We start from the raw sequence: 16,562 nt of genomic DNA on the forward strand, positions 1-16,562 counted from the left end.
TAGCTTGAAATGTTAGCTTGCCCTCTCTCCACAGATACTGTCTGACTTGCTGTGATTTCTAACATTTTTTGTTTTCAGGATGTCTCATACATATTGCATATAACATATGGGAGAATATAGCTCCCATATTGAAATATGGGCTATGGCTCTGAGACAAGTAAGTAGAGCCTAGGTGCAGAGCAGACTTGATCTATCTGAATGGTGGGAAGGCATAAGGGGCTGACTGGCTTACTCCTCATCCAATGTTCTTCAAAGTTTTGTTTTCATCACCTCTGCTTTTCATGAATCCTGCTGTTCTGCAGGTGCAGGCTCAAGCCCCTTCAAATTGATTTGTGCTGAGCTTATTTCTTCCCTGCTTGAGTATACACAACTTGCAATAACTTTCAGAGACAGATAGGATTAATTTTCATGTTCAATGAATTTTATTTCTTAAAAGTAAGTCAACTGTGTTTTCTTGTCCAGTATCCAGGTGCTTCATTATATTTTTCTGAGAAGTTGTTGAGATGCTTGAGTAAGATTGTTAAAACATTTTCTCAGCTTCTACCATGTAAAGCCTCTGAAGAATTTTACATACTCCATTTAGATCATCTCATATTCTTCTAATCTTCAGGGAATGCAGGTCCAGTCTACAAAATCTCTCCTCATCGGGTAATCTTTTCATCCCAGGGTAACAGTCCAGTGCACAACCACCATAGGGCAGCACAGTGGCTCAGTGGTTAACACTGCTGCCTCACAGCGCCAGGGACATGGGTTCGATTCCAGCCTCAGGTGACTGTCTGTGTGGAGTTTGCACATTCTCCCCGTGTCTGCAGTTTCCTCCCACAGTCCAAAGATGTGGAGGTTAGGTGAATTGGATTGCCCATAGTGTTAGTTCATTTGTTGGGGTGAATGTAAGGGAATGGATCTGGGTGAGCTACTCTTCAGAGGGTTGTTGTGGCCTTGTTGGGCTGAAGGACCTGTTTCCATACTGTAGGGAATCTAATCTAATCAAAATAAAAGTTCCACTCACTTGAGGGCTTCCTTCCTTCAGTAAACTGACCAAAATCAAATACCAAACTTTAAGCAAGGTTTCATGAATGTCTTGTACAAGGGCAATCAAGCTCTTGGGGATGCAAATATTTCCTCTGTCTCACCATTGAAAAGTATTCTGCTTCATCAGTTTCCTTGCTGGATTTTGCCACGTTATTTTATCCACCTGGTTCTTGCCCATTCCTCCAATTTATCTATACATCTCTTCTGCATCTGTGTATATTGTCAGCAAAGGTAATCAACTTACACAGGAATAGTAGTGTAAGTAATGTCACTGAACTGCTGATCAAGAGACCTACACTTTGGTTAATACCTCAGAAACACACAGTCCAATTAATGGTCATTTAAGAGTCTTTCCACCTCCTGACATTCCTCATGGTGAAATAGCTATAATCTCAGGGGTGGGACTGCAGAGCAGCCAACCATCTGAGCACAGGGAATGTCTTCCCAGTCAGGGGCAGAAGCCATGACATGAGCTACTTAATAGCCTAACGAGTATAAAGTCAGATTTTCATTTCACAGCCTTACAGCTGTGGGCTCAACTCCAAAGTACCACCTATGTCAGCAAACAAATTCCAGTCATTAAATTTGTGCACTGAATTTACTTAAAGAGGTCAGGGAAGGAACATTCAAACTGAACATTGTACATTAACAATATGGATGAAGGAACCAAAACTGTTGTTGCTAAGTTTGCAGATGACATATAAGATGTCTATAGGAATAATACCTGAAGACTGGAGGATAGCAAATGTTGTCCCCTTGTTCAAGAGAGGAAGTAGTGACAACCCTGGAAATTATAAATTGTGAGCCTTACTTCAGTTGTGGGTAAAGTGTTGGAAAATTTTATAAGAGATAGGATTTACAATCATCTAGAGATGAAGAAGTTGATTAGGGATAGTCAACATGGTTTTGTGAAGGGTATGTCGTGCCTCACAAATCACATTGAGTTCTTTGAGAAGGTGACCAAACAGGTGGATTAGGGAAAGGTGGTTGATGTGGTGTATATGGATTTCAACAAGGCATTTGATAAGATTCCCCACAATAGGCTATTGCACAAAATACAGAGGCATGGGATTGAGGGTGACTTAGCGGTTTGAATCAGAAACTGGCTAGCTGAAAGAAGACAAAGGGTGGTGATTGTTGGGCAATATTCTTCCTGGAATTCAGTTACTAGTAATGTACCACAAGGATCTGTTTTGGGTCCACTGCTCTTTGTCATTTATATAAATGACCTGAATGAGGGCATAGAAGGATGGGTCAGTAAATTTGTGGATTACATTAAGGTCAGTAGAATTGTGGATAGTGACGAAGGATGTTGTAGGTTACAGAGGGATATAGATAAGCTACAGAGCTGGGCTGAAGTGGCAAATGGAATTTAATGCGGAAAAGTGTGAGGTGATTCACTTTGGAAGGAGTAAGAGGAATGCAGATTACTGGGCTAATGGTAAGATTCTTGGTAGTGTAAATGAGCAGAGATCTCGGTGTCCAGATACATAGATCTTTGAAAGTTGCCACCCAGGTTGATAGGGTTTTTAAGAAGGCATACAGTGTGTTAGCTTTTATTCGTAGAGGAATTGAGTTTCGGAACCATGAGATCATGCTGCAGCTGTACAAAACTCTGGTGCAGTCACATTGGTAGTATTGTGTACTGTTCTGGTCACCACATTGTAGGAAGGATGTGGAAGCTTTGGAAAAGGTTCAGAGGAAACTTACCAGGATGTTGCCTAGTATGGAGGGAAGGCCTTACAAGGAAAGGCTGAGGGACTTGAGACTGTTTTCGTTAGGGAGAATATCGAGAGGCAACTTAATTGAGAGATATTAGATAATCAGAGGGTTAGATAGGTTGGACATTGAGAGCCTTTTTCCTCGGATGTCAATGGCTATCACAAGGAAGCATAGCTTTAAAATGAGGGGCAATAGATATTGGACAGAAGTCAAAAGTAGTTTCTTTACTCAGAGATTGGAACACACTGCTTCCAACAGTAGTAGACTTGCTAACTTTAGGGGCATTTAAATTGTCTTTGGACAGGTATATGGCCGAGAATGCAATAGTGTAGGTTAGAGATGGGCTTCAGATTGATTTCACAGGTTGGTACAACATCGAGGGCCGAAGGCCCTATACTGTGCTGTAATGTTCTATGTTCTATAAGATATTGGAGAGACTGCAGAAGGACCTGGACAAGTTGGGAGAGTGGCCAAGTAAGTGACAGATGCAATACAGTATGGCAAAGTGTGAGGTTTTATGCATTTCAGTAGGAAGAAAAGAGGCACAGAGTATTTTGTAGATGGCGAAAGGCTTTGGAATCCTGAAGCATAAATGGACTAAGGAATCTTAGTTCTGGATTCTGTTAAGGTTAACATGTAAGTTGGCAGTTACAAAGACAAATGCAATTTCAGCAAAATTCATTTTGACAGGGCTGAAATATAACAGCAAGGATGTACTACTTAGGCTGTATAAGGCTCTGGTCAGACTGCATTCAGAATATTGTGAGCAGCTTCGTGCCCCATGTCTAAGGATGTATGTGCTGGGGTTGGAAGGGGTCCAGAGGAGAATTATAAGAATGATCCAGGGGGGGAAGGGCTTTTCATATGAAGAGTGGTTAGGATTCTGGGTGTGTACGCAATGAGTTTGGAAGGAAAAAGGAGGGATGTCATTCAAACTTACAGAATACTGATAGGCCTGGATGGAGTGGGTGTGGAGAAGATGTTTCCACCAATAGGAGAAACTAGGACCCCAGGGGCAGCCTCAAAGTGAGGGCACAACCCTTTAGAACTGAGATGAGGAATTTTTACAACCAGAGAGTGGTGAATCTCTGAAACATATAAGCCATGATCGAATGGATTCGATGGGCCAAATGGACTTTTTCAGCTTTTCTTTCTTCTGATCTTACGAAGGTTGAAAGTGTCAACATTGCAGCCACTGTGCATCATGCCTTAATATGGTCCACCATGTCATAAAACCCTCAAATCAATCCTTCTATTACATTGATGTTAAAAAGAAAAAAAAACTATTATACCTTTCACGAGATCAGCAAGTTGCAAAGTTCTGCACAGAATGAGGTACATTTGAAGCATAATTACAGTCATAATTTGGAACACACAGCAACCAACTGTGAACATAGCAAGTTCCCTTAAACAGCAATGTGAAAATGACTAGATAATCGGCTTCTGTGGAATTGGTTGAAGGACAAATATTGGCCCAGATACCTGGGAAAAGCTACCTGCTGCTGTTTGAAATAGTGCAGTGGGATCATTTCTGTCCAGCTGAGAAGGTAGTCAGGGTCTCTCTTTAAAGTCACACCCAAAAAATACTACCTCAGAAAGGTAACCTTGATTAAGCACTCGGGTTCCTGCCATGAACCCATTGGGTGGAATCTTATGAGTGTTTGCGTGTTTGGACAATGCTGAGATCTGTGGCAGAATCAGATGAGAAACCCAATAAGGCCCACCTTGATCTCCAGTTGGATACTCACCTTCAAATATTGTTCGTTACTTCACTATCTGCAGCAGTACTTTTTCTATTCCAGGAGAGTTCCTCAGAGTGCCTGTCTTCTCAATGCTTTTGGCAAATTTTCAAAATAATAACCTCATTCACACACATTAGACCAGGTTGCATGTCAAACCCTGTTCTCTTCACACTTAACACTCACTCACCTGGAGCCTATGTAGATGCTTACAGCATCCTGCTGAAGGACTCCTGCCCGAACTATCGATTTTCCTGCTCCTCGGATGCTGCCTGACCTGCTGTGCATTTCCAGCGCCACTCTAATCTTGACTCTAATTTCCAGCATCTGCAGTACCTACTTTTGCTTGTAGCATCACTACCTTACCATATTTTAATGCTTTGTCCCTCAGCCAGGGCTACCAGGCTCACATATTTCTAAATTTCTTTGCTGTTTAACCATAGAATCAAAGCCAGGGCGCTAGCTATAATTACCCACAGTCTTCAGTCACATCAACAAAGACAGCCTTTATTCTGGGGTCTGTGATCTTGTGTCCGGGCATGAATTCTGGCAATTTAATGATGGGAATAATTGGGCACCAGTATGTGTTGAAATCTCTGATATGTTCACAGCAGATATCAGCTCCTCTGCAAACCTCATAGTCAGGAGGTTACAATTTCTTTTTCTTCTGACATGGTTCAGTGTCAAATTATGTTTGGTGACATACTCGTCATGTACCTTGATGCATTTTAATAAACCAAAAGTGCTTAATAAATGCAGATTGTTGGGTATGAGGACAATTTTTGGAAAAGGGAATTTCATTGTCTGATGAAGGTTTATAACTCTTGTGAGAAAGAATTACCAAAAGTGGAGATGACGAATCACAAATCCAAAATGGGGCATAAAAACTCACAACTGCACTGAAACCATTACTGATCAACAGTGAAATGGGGCACAAATGGTTCAGTCAAGTAAAGAAAAGTGACTGTCTGTGTGGAATTTCCACATTCTCCCCGTGGCTGCGTGGGTTTCCTCTGGGTGCTCCGGTTTCCTCCCACAGTCCAAAGATGTGCAAGTCAGGTGAAGTGGCCATGCTAAATTGCCCATAGTGTTAGGTGCACTAGTCAGAGGGAAGTGGGTTGCTCTTTGGAGGGGCGGTGTGGACCTGTTGGGCCGATGGGAATCTTAAAAAAAAGCTGATCAGTAACCTAATGCAGACCTGTAAATTCAGCATGTAAATAGGATTGGGACATTGCAAGTTATTGGTGATTATAAGGTTCAACTCATTGGGTCAAGAAATAATAAGAATTTAGCAGTAGTCATTTTGTAATCAAGTTTCAGGGCAACATAGGTTTCACTCGGGCTTCAGGATGTCATCACTGTTTATGTAGTGCATTCGGTTTCCTAACAGCTATCAAATACATAAAGTGTCAGACATTTAAAGGCAAAGACAATAAATATATTGCAGTTACAAGAATCTGCATTCTGTGCTGTTACATTATATTGAAGGATGCACTTCTTGTCCTCATGTTGTTTCCATCAAACGTTCTTGTATCTGCGTGTACTGCCCTTGATTTATTTTCAGACATGCTTAACTTTCCACCTACCATCTTTGCTGCATTTCAAAACATTTCTCAAATCTAAACCACAACCATCCCTTCCTCATGTTGCCTTTACTCTCACCCCGCATTTCCAGTGTGCCTCTACGCTGTTTTTAGATATCTTTCACATTCCCAGGATAGGTCAAAGTTCTCAAAGTGTAGCACCACAGATTCACCATCACCTTCTCAGGGATGTGCCATGAATGCCAGTCTTAATGGCATCACCCACATTCCTGCAGACACTGACCAAACATAGACAAATGTGAAGCTAACACATGTCTAGACTCGCTGTTCATATCCATTGATTTTTCTGGTGGATCTGGGGTGAGCATAGGTGGAAAGCTGCTTCATTGTTTACTGTTCCACATTTCCACTTCATCTCCGAAATTCTCTGACATTTAAGTGCGATCCTTGTGATTTCAAACCTGCAAACCGCAATTCCACTGTACCATAATCCAGCAACCCCTTTCACCACATCCACTGCTCCTTAACAGGAACCTACTCCCCCTCCTGCACATATCCAACTACTCCTCCCACTACATCTTATTCTATAAAAGAACCTATTACCCTTGTCAACAAACTCTGCAATTCACCTTACAATACTTCCAAATGCCACTACTTCCTCTAAATACTACCAGATGCCACTTCCTAGAGATCAGGCCCACTTCCCAGTTTTCTCATATGTGAACACCGTAGGCTACCATCACCTGGAGCTTAATCCATCATTGCAAATCCTCACATAGTATTCCCAAGATTTAGCATCTTCTGTAGCATAGCGAAAGGACCATAAGACATAGGAGCAGAAATTAGGCCATTCAGTCCATCATTCAGGTTGCTCCACCATTCAGTTATAGCTGATAAGTTTCTCAGACCTATTCTCCCACTTTCTCACTGTAACCCTTGATCCCCTTGATACTCAAGAACCTATTGATCTCAGTATTAAATATACTCAATGACTTGGACTCCACAAAGTTCTGTGGCAATGAATTCTATAGATTCATCACTCTCTGGCTAAAAGGTTTCTACTTATCTCCATTCTAAAGGGTCTTTCCTTTACTGTAACGCTGTACCCTAGTCTCTCCTCCCAATGGAAACATCTTCCAAGCATCTATCCAACCAGGCCATTCAGTTTTCTGTATATTTCAATTAGGTCCCCCCTCATACTTATAAACTTCATCAAGTATAGACCCAGAGTCCTCAAACATACCTCATATATTAAGCTTTGCATCCCTGGGACCATTCTCGTGAACCTCCTCTGAACACACTCCAGGGCCAGTACATGCTTCCTGAAATATGGGGGCCCCAGAACTGCGCACAATACTCCAAATGTGGTCTGACCAGAACCATAGCCTCAGAAGTACATTCCCGCTCATATATTCAAGTCCTCTCAAATAAATGCCATCATCGCATTTGCCTTCCGAACTATTAACTCAACCTGCAAGTTTACCTTGAGAGAATCCTGGACTAGAACTCCAAAGTCTCTTTGCACTTCAGATTTCTGAATTTTCTCCCCATTTAGAAAATAGTCCATTCTATTCTTCCTACCAAAGTGCATGACCTCACACTTTCCCACGTTATTTTCCATCTTCCATTTCTTTGCCCACTCTCCTAACCTGTCCAAATCCTTCTGCAGCCTCCCTGCCTCCTCAATGCAACCTATCCTTCTACCTGTCTTTGTACTGTCTACAAACTTAGCCAGAATGCCCTCAATTCCTTCATTTAGATCATTAAGGTGCAAAGTGAAAAGTTGTGGTCCCAACACAGCACCTTGTGGAACACCATCTGTCACTGGCTGCCATCCTGAGAAGGACCCTTTCATCCCCACTCTCTGCTTTCTGCCAGACAGCCAAGCCTCTATCCATGCTAGCACCTTGTCTCTAACACCACGGGCCCTTATCTTACTCAATAGCCTCCGTGCAACACCTTGTCAAAGACCTTCTTGAAGCTCAAGTAGATAACATCCATTGGCTCTCCTTGGTGTAATTTGCTCATTACTTCCTCAAAGAATTTTAGCAGATTTGTCAGGCATGACCTCCCCTTCATGAAACCATGCATATTTTGCCTATTTTACCATACACTTTCAAGTATTCAGAGATGTCATTCTTCACAATGGATACTAGGATCTTACCCACAACCAAGGTTAAGTGAATCATTTTTTAAATTTTCCGTCTTTTGCCTTACTCCCCTTTCAAACTGGGGTGTCATGTTAGTGATTTTCCAGTCCTCTGTGATCCTCCCGGATTCTAGTGATTCCTGAAAGATCACTACCAATGCTTCCACTATCTCTTCAGCTATCTCTCTTTGAACTCTAGGGTGTAGTCCATCTGGTCCAGGTGATTTATCCACCTTCAGGCCATTCAATTTTTTTAGCACCTTCTACTTGATGATGGCCACCATATTTAGCTCTTCTCCCTCACTCTCTTCAATTTTTGGGATATTACTTGTGTCTTCTACCATGAAGACTAACATAAATTAATTGTTCAGTTCCTTTTTCCACTACTATCTCGCCAGCGTGATTTTCCAGCAGCCGTCCACGTTTGCCTCTCTTTTGCCCTTTATATATCTGAAGAATCTCTTACAGTCTTCCTTTATGTTAATGGCTAGCTTACCCTCATATTTCATCTTCTCCTTCCTCATTTTTTATTGCCCTCCATTGGTCTTTGTAAGCTTCCCAATCATTTGGTTTCCCCCTGCCCTTTGTAACAATATATGCTTTCTCTTTTGCTTTTATACTATCCCTGACTTCCCTAGTCAACCATGGTTGCCTCATTGTCCCTGTACCATGCTTCTTTTTCTTCGGAATGAATTTCTGCTGTGTCTCCTGAAGTACTCCCAGAAACTCCTGATGTTGCTGTTCCACTCTCTTTTCTGCTAGGCTCCTCTCCCGGTAATTCTATCCAGCTCCTCCCTCATAGCCAGCATTTTCATTTGCAATGTTCTCACATCCTAACATCCATCGATTCCATAAAACTGTTAGAATGACTTGGATGTGAATGTAAAAGGTATAATTAGTAAGTTTGCAGATGACATGAAAATTGAGGGTGTTATTGGTAGTGAGGAAGATGGTCTTAGACTACAATCTGGATTTGATCAGATGATATATTGGGCAGATGAAATTTAATCCTGGTCAGCGTGAGGTGTTGCACTTTGAGAGGTCTAATAAGGGGAAGATTTATTCAATGAATGGTAGGTCCCTCGAGACTACTGCAGAACATAAGGATCTTTGTTACAAATCCTTAGATCCCTGAAGGTGTCAGCATTGGTAGATAGGGTGATGAAAAAAGTTTTGGATTGCTTTCCTTAATAAGCCAAGATACACAATATAGGAGCTCAGAAAAAGAATGTTTGTAACTTTATAAAACATTGCTTAAGCCACAAATGGAATACTGTGTGCAGTTTTGGTTGCCACACTATTGGAACGATATGAATTCACTGGAAAAGGCCTACAGGAGATTCACCAGGATGTTGCCTGGGATGGAAAGTCTGTTACAATGGGAGACTGAACAAACTGGGGTTGTTTTGCTTGGAACACTGGAAGCTGAGGAGGATCTCCAAGGGAGGTATAAAAATTTATGAGAGCTAAAAAGAGGGTAGATAGTGAGAACGTTTTTCCCATGACAGACTTATCTAAGACCAGAGAGTATAAGTTTAAGGTGAGGAGTCAATGGTTTAGAAGGGATCTCAGGAAAAAAAGGTTTCACCCTAAAGGTGGTAGAAATATGGAACCTGCTGCCTGAGAGGATGGTGGAGGCAGATACTCTTGTAACATGTAAGAAGCATCAGGACGAGCACTTAAAATGCCTCTGGACCAAATGCAGGTAAGTGGGGTTAGCGTAGGTTAGTGTTTGTTGGTTGGCACAGATATGGCGGACCAATGGACCTGTTTCTATGCTGTATAACTTTAAAGCATCTTTCTTCTATTTCCTTCAAAACCCTTGGGCTTTAAACAAAATAATGACTTAAAATTGACTACATCAAAGAGACACTTAATGGTGGTCGAAACCACTGATTCAGAATTCATGCACACATGCACATAAACACAGAAATCAGACTAAAAATATCACAGATGCAATCAGACGAGTGCTTGTTGATAATGGTATCGATTAATTTCTATCTCACAGACCTTCCTAAAACTTTGTACATTATATGGTAGATATTCCAGTTTCCTCGTCAGCTTTAACTCTTTCACAGCAGTCAGGAAGGTTCAAGTACCAATCCAGATTCACACAAATAACAAAATGTAGGAGTAAATTACTGCAGATGCTGGAATCTGTACTGAAAACAACAAATGCCAGAGATGACAGTGGCTCAGATGGCATCCGTGGGGAGAGGGCAAGCTAATGTTTTGAGTCTGGATGACTCTTCATCAAAGCTCATCAGCGCAAACATTAGTTTGCTCTCTCTCCATGGATGCTGCCTGACCCACATTGATCTCCAGCATTTGCTATTTTCTTGCAGATAACATATAGTTCACACTCTGTTAAGTGCTTAGGTTGTGCTGCATTGCTGAGGTGTTGTTGTTTGAAATGAAGGTTAAACTATAGCTCCATTGTTGGCAAGTAAATGTAAATTATTCTGCAGCCAATATTGGAAGAAGTAAGTTTCGCCCGAGTTCCCTGACCAGATTTATCCATCAACAATTTCATTGCTTTATGAAATAATTATCTATTCATGGGACCTTGTGTAAAGACTGGCTCTGGTTTTCCAACATTGCAATAATGACTTCTTTTGCAGACTGCAAGGCACTTCAGAAGATTGTACAGTTGTGAAATGTGTTATCGAAATGTAGACACATATTTGGTTTATTTTGCTTCAAGCAAACACTGAGTATAACAAAACCTAGAGTCTACCTCTGTGTGCTGATTGTTCAGTATTTCTGAAGTTCATAAAAGAAATTTTGCACATATCTTGCACAAAATCTTCCTCACAGTTACAATTATATGTACAGTGGCTCTGTAACATTAAGGTTGGATCCAATTTTAAAATACAGCGCTCCTTGGTCAACATATCACAACTTCCTCACAGCACAACTTTACTCATCTAAGTGTTTGGTTTGCTTCCCTGCGGATACTGTCAGCATTAAACAACTTATTAATGTGAATATAACCATCTCCAGTTTTTGAGTTATAGTTTGTTGACCACTTGCATGTTTTGACACGCAAGTCTGAAATTAAACGTCTTGAATGTGCATTGAAGAATTTCCAATCTTGGATAGGAAGACATTCCAATATGATTCTTGACATAGTCCATAGAATTAACAACAGAAAATTGTTTCTCAGACTAATTAAAACCTGCCTGTCAAAAGTAAAAAATGAATATGAAATATACTTTCCAATATTAAATGATATTGAGTTTGTGTTTTAAGAATACAATGCAGTGTTTTACCTCATTTATGCAAAATTACAGTATATTATTGACATGTCATTTTAGAGGAAATGTTGTCTCGTCTGATCTAAATCCTTGCAAGTTTGCTGACAGCTGTGAGCTTCTGTGTTCACTAATTAAGAGAAATTTTGAAGAGTAGACACATCTATTCTCTCTGCCATTAAAATTTGTCCCTTTCTGCTGTACCTCCTATCTTTTTCAACACATTTGGCCTTGTTCCACTTGCTAGAAAATAAGTTACTGGTACTCAAGCGGTACTAGGGATAAACTGTTTCAATTTTCTGGAGTGTTTAGAGAAGCTGGGATTGTACTCCTTAGAACACAGAATGTTAAGTAGAGATTTAATAGGCATGTTCACAGTGATAAAGTAGGTAAAGTGAAAGTTTTTACTTGCAACAGGGTCAGTGACCAGAGTGAACATATTTAAGATAATTAACTAAAGAACAAGAGTGGAGCTGCAGCAAGTTGTTATAAATTGACTTTAATGAATGAAAGGGTGGTGAAAGCAGATTCAAAAAGGAGACATAATGTCCACTTCAAGAGAAAAATAGTGTCATTATTGGAGGAGGATTAGTTTGCTCCTTCAAAGTGTCAACTTAGGCTAAGTGCCTTTCTCTTGTCCTGTATGTTTCTCTGTCCTGAGTGTGGCAAGGTTGTGTTTTCATTCTTCATAGGAATTTGTGATGAGTTCTGTTCCATCTCCATTCTACAGAGGCTCAGTTCTCTGAAGAGGTACTTTGATAACATTTGTTAATTAGCTTGAGGACTGTGACAGCCTGTAACCCTCTCTACTCCGTATCAAAGTGGGCATCTTTAAACTTACAATTATATGTACAGTGGCTGCCCATTAAGGTTGGATCCAATTTTAAAATACAGCGCTTCTTGCTCAACATATCACAACTTATTTTTGTAAACTCATTCATGGGATGAGTGTGTCGCTGACTTGGCCAGCATTGATTTCCCTTCCCTAGTTGCCCTTGAGATGGTGGAGGTGAGCTTCCTTCGTGAACCGCTGCAGTCCATTTTCTGTAGGTAGATCCAGAATGCCATGGGACGGGGGATTTTCCAGGACTTTGCCCTAGCTACTCTGAACTAATAGCAATCTATGCCTAATCTTGAAGGCAAGTGGTTTGGAGGGTAACTTGTAGGTGGTGGTGTTCCCGAATATCTGCTGTCTTTGTCCTTCTGGATAGTATGACTGTGTCTTTGGAAGGTGCTGTCTAAGGAGTCGCAATGAATTTCTGCAGTGCACCTTGTAGATGGTACACACTGCTGCTATTGTGTGCCAGTAGTGGAAGAAATTAATATTTGTGCATGTAGTATCAATCAAGAAGGTTGCTTGGTCCTGGCTGGTGAAAAGCTTGCTGAGTGTTGTTGGAGCTGCACTCACCCAGGCAAGTGGAGAGTATTCCATCACACTCCCGAATTTTCATTTACAGATGGTGACAAAATTTGGGGAGTTAGGAAGTTTTTTTTGGAGTATTCCTAGCCTCTGATCCTCTCTTGTAATCGCTGTGGTTAAGGATGTTGATAGTGAGATGTTCAGTAATGGTGATGCCATTCAATGTTAAGGGGTGATGATTAGGTTCTCTCTTGTTAAGTATGGTGCATATGCTACTTGCCAGTTGTTGGACCAAATCTGAATATTGTTGCGATCTTGCTACATTTGGAAATGGGCTGCTTCAGAATCTGAGGAGTCGCCAATGGTGCTGAATATTGGGCAATCATCAACAAACTTCCCCACCTCAATCTTACGATTGTTAAAGCAGCTGAAGATTATCAGGCATTAGACATTACCCCGAGGAAATCTATCATAGAGTATCGTAGTGTTAAAGGTTTAGATGGAGAGACATTATTAAGTGTGTAAAAGACAATTTTTTAATTCAGTATGTGGATGTACCTAATAGAGAAGGTGCAAAACTTGACCTATTCTTGGGAAATAAGGCAGGGCAGGTGACTGAGGTGTCAGTGGGGGAGCGCTTGGGGCCAGCGACCATAATTCTATTCGTTTTAAAATAGTGATGGAAAAGGATAGATCAGATCTAAAATTTGAAGTTCTAAATTGGAGAAAGTCAAGAACTTTCGAAAGCTGATTGGAGGCAGATGTTCGCAGGTAAAGGGACGGCTGGAAAATGGAAGCCTTCAGAAATGAGATAACAAGAATCCAGAGAAAGTATATTCCTGTCAGGGTGAAAGGGAAGGCTGGTAAGTATAGGGATTGCTGGATGACTAAAGAAGTTGAGGGTTTGGTTAAGAAAAAGAAGGAAGCATATGTCAGGTATAGACAGGAGAGATCAAGTGAATCCTTAGACGAGTATAAAGAAAGTAAGAGTATACTTAAGAGGGAAATCAGGAGGGGAAAACGGGGACATGAGATAGCTTTGGCAAATAGAATTAAGGAAAACCCAAAGGGTTTTTACAAATATATTAAGGATAAAAGGGTAACTTGGGAGAGAATAGGGTCCCTCAAAGATCAGCAAGACGGCCTTTGTGTGGAGCCACAGAAAATGGGGGAGATACTAAATGAATATTTTGCATCAGTATTTACTGTGGAAAAGGATATGGAAGATATAGACTGTACAGAAATAGATGGTGACATCTTGTAAAATGTCCAGATTTCAGAAGAGGAAGTGCTGGATGTCTTGAAACGGTTAAAGATGGATAAATCCCCAGGATCTGATGAGGTGTACCCAAGAACTCTGTGAAAAGCTAGAGAAGTGATTGCTGGGCCACTTACTGAGATATTTGTATCATCGATAGTCACAGGTGAGGTGGCGGAAGACTAGAGGTTGGCAAACGTTGCGCCACTGTTTAAAGAAGGTGGTAAAAACAAGCCAGGGAACTATAGACCGGTGAGCCTGACATCAGTGGTGGGCAAGTTGTTGGAGGGAATCCTGAGGGACAGGATGTACATGTATTTGGAAAGGCAAAGACTGATTAGGGATAGTCAACATGGCTTTGTGCATGGGAAATCATGTCTCACAAACTTGATTGAGTTTTTTGAAGAAGTAACAAAGAAGATTGATGAGGGTAGAGCAGTAGATGTGATCTATATGGACTTCAGTAAGGCGTTCTACAAGGTTCCCCATGAGAGACTGATTAGCAAGGTTAGATCTCATGGAATACAGGTAGAACTAGCCATTTGGATACAGAACTGGCTCAAAAGTAGAAGAAAGAGGGTGGTGGTGGAGGGTTGTTTTTCAGACTGGAGGCCTGTGACCAGTGGAGTGCCACAAGGATCGGTGCTGGGTCCTTTACTTTTTGTCATTTACGTAAATGATTTGGATGCGAGCATAAGAGGTACAGATGACATCAAAATTGGAGGTGTAGTGGACAGCGAAGAGGGTTACCTCAGATTACAACAGGATCTGGACCAGATGGGCCAATGGGCTGAGAAGTGGCAGATGGAGTTTAATTCAGATAAATGTGAGGTGCTGCATTTTGGGAAAGCAAGTCTTAGCAGGACTTATACACTTAATGGTAAGGTCCTCGGGAGTGTTGCTGAACAAAGAAACCTTGGAGTGCAGGTTCATAGCTCCTTGAAAGTGGAGTCACAGGTAGATAAGATAGTGAAGAAGATGTTTGGTATGCTTTCCTTTATTGGTCAGAGTATTGAGTACAGGAGTTGGGAGGTCATGTTGCAGCTGTACAGGACATTGGTCAGGCCACTGTTGGAATATTGTGTGCAATTCTGGTCTCTTTCCTATCGTAAAGATGTTGTGAAACTTGAAAGGGTTCAGCAAAGATTTACAAGGATGTTGCCAGGGTTGGAGGATCTGAGCTACAAGGAGAGGCTGAACAGGCTGGGGCCGTTTTCCCTGGAGTGTCGGAGGCTGATGGGAGACCTTATAGAGGTTTACAAAATGATGAGGGACATGGATAGGATAAATAGACAAAGTCTTTTCCCTGGGGTCGGGGAGTCCAGAACTAGAGGGCATAGGTTTAGGGTGAGAGGGGAAAGATATAAAAGAGGCCTAAGGGGCAACGTTTTCATGCAGAGGATGGTACGTGTATGGAATGAGCTGCCAGAGGATGTGGTAGAGGCAGGTACAATTGCAACATTTAAGAGGCATTTGGATGGGTATACGAATAGGAAGGACTTGGAGGAATATGGGCCGCGTGCTGGCAGGTGGGACTAGATTGGGTTGGGATATCTGGTCGGCATGGCCTGGTTGGACCGAAGGGTCTGTTTCTATGCTGTACATCTCTATGACTCTATATCCTGGAATACCAACTTGGACCATAATTAGTTGGTGAAATAACAGTAATTAGTGCAGACATTTCGACTGTAAATATCATCCCACAGCTTGTGATCTGTAAGAAATGCCCTCCAAGTTGCAGATTCCTGTTGGATGATTGGTACCGCAAAGCTGCTAAACTCTCAAAAACAACAGACTACCTTCAAATTCCTCAATGGTTTGAAGAAACATTGCATTTGCATTGCTGGAATTATCTCACAACAGAAAGTTAGACCTAGCACTCAACAGCTTAAAGATCCTTTTGATGAGAAGATTTCTGTTCCTGAAATATCATTTCACTTCTCCAGCCTGCTGGTGGTAAAACGTTCTAAGAGTTTTCTTTTATTTAACTTTTTATTTGAAAATTCTTTCAGGTTGACTGTTCACAAAATTTGGCTCATTGTCATCTTTAGGAAGGTTTATCAAGGGTTTCCCTCCATAGTGTAGCAACTTTTTCATGCAATTTTCACCTCATTAAGTATATACCACTCAATGCTGCTACGACACTATCTTCTGTTCAGCATTTGTGGAACTGCTTTCTCTGCTTGGATGTTATGATATCCATGCCACCGGTAGTGTATTTCAAACCCAGCTCTGCATCATTTTGAATTCTGCCACCCTGGTCTGCAGTAATCACCTGGGTCAATGCAGCATCCACAATGAAGAGGTCTGAACAGCCATTCTGCAAGCGAGTCAATGTCCTTCTGAGCTCCATCATTTTCTGTCTGCTACTTCATACCACTTCATCTCTGCAATTGTGTCCACCTCCTACCAAGGTTTAAGGTCTACCACTGTCAGTACTGCAAGCAACACCTTCCCTCAAAGGCCTTCACCTTTCCTCTTTTCCCACAAAATAGAAACCTTTC

Source organism: Hemiscyllium ocellatum, chromosome 34 (assembly GCF_020745735.1).
Source record: "Hemiscyllium ocellatum isolate sHemOce1 chromosome 34, sHemOce1.pat.X.cur, whole genome shotgun sequence".
Taxonomy (NCBI): domain Eukaryota; kingdom Metazoa; phylum Chordata; class Chondrichthyes; order Orectolobiformes; family Hemiscylliidae; genus Hemiscyllium; species Hemiscyllium ocellatum.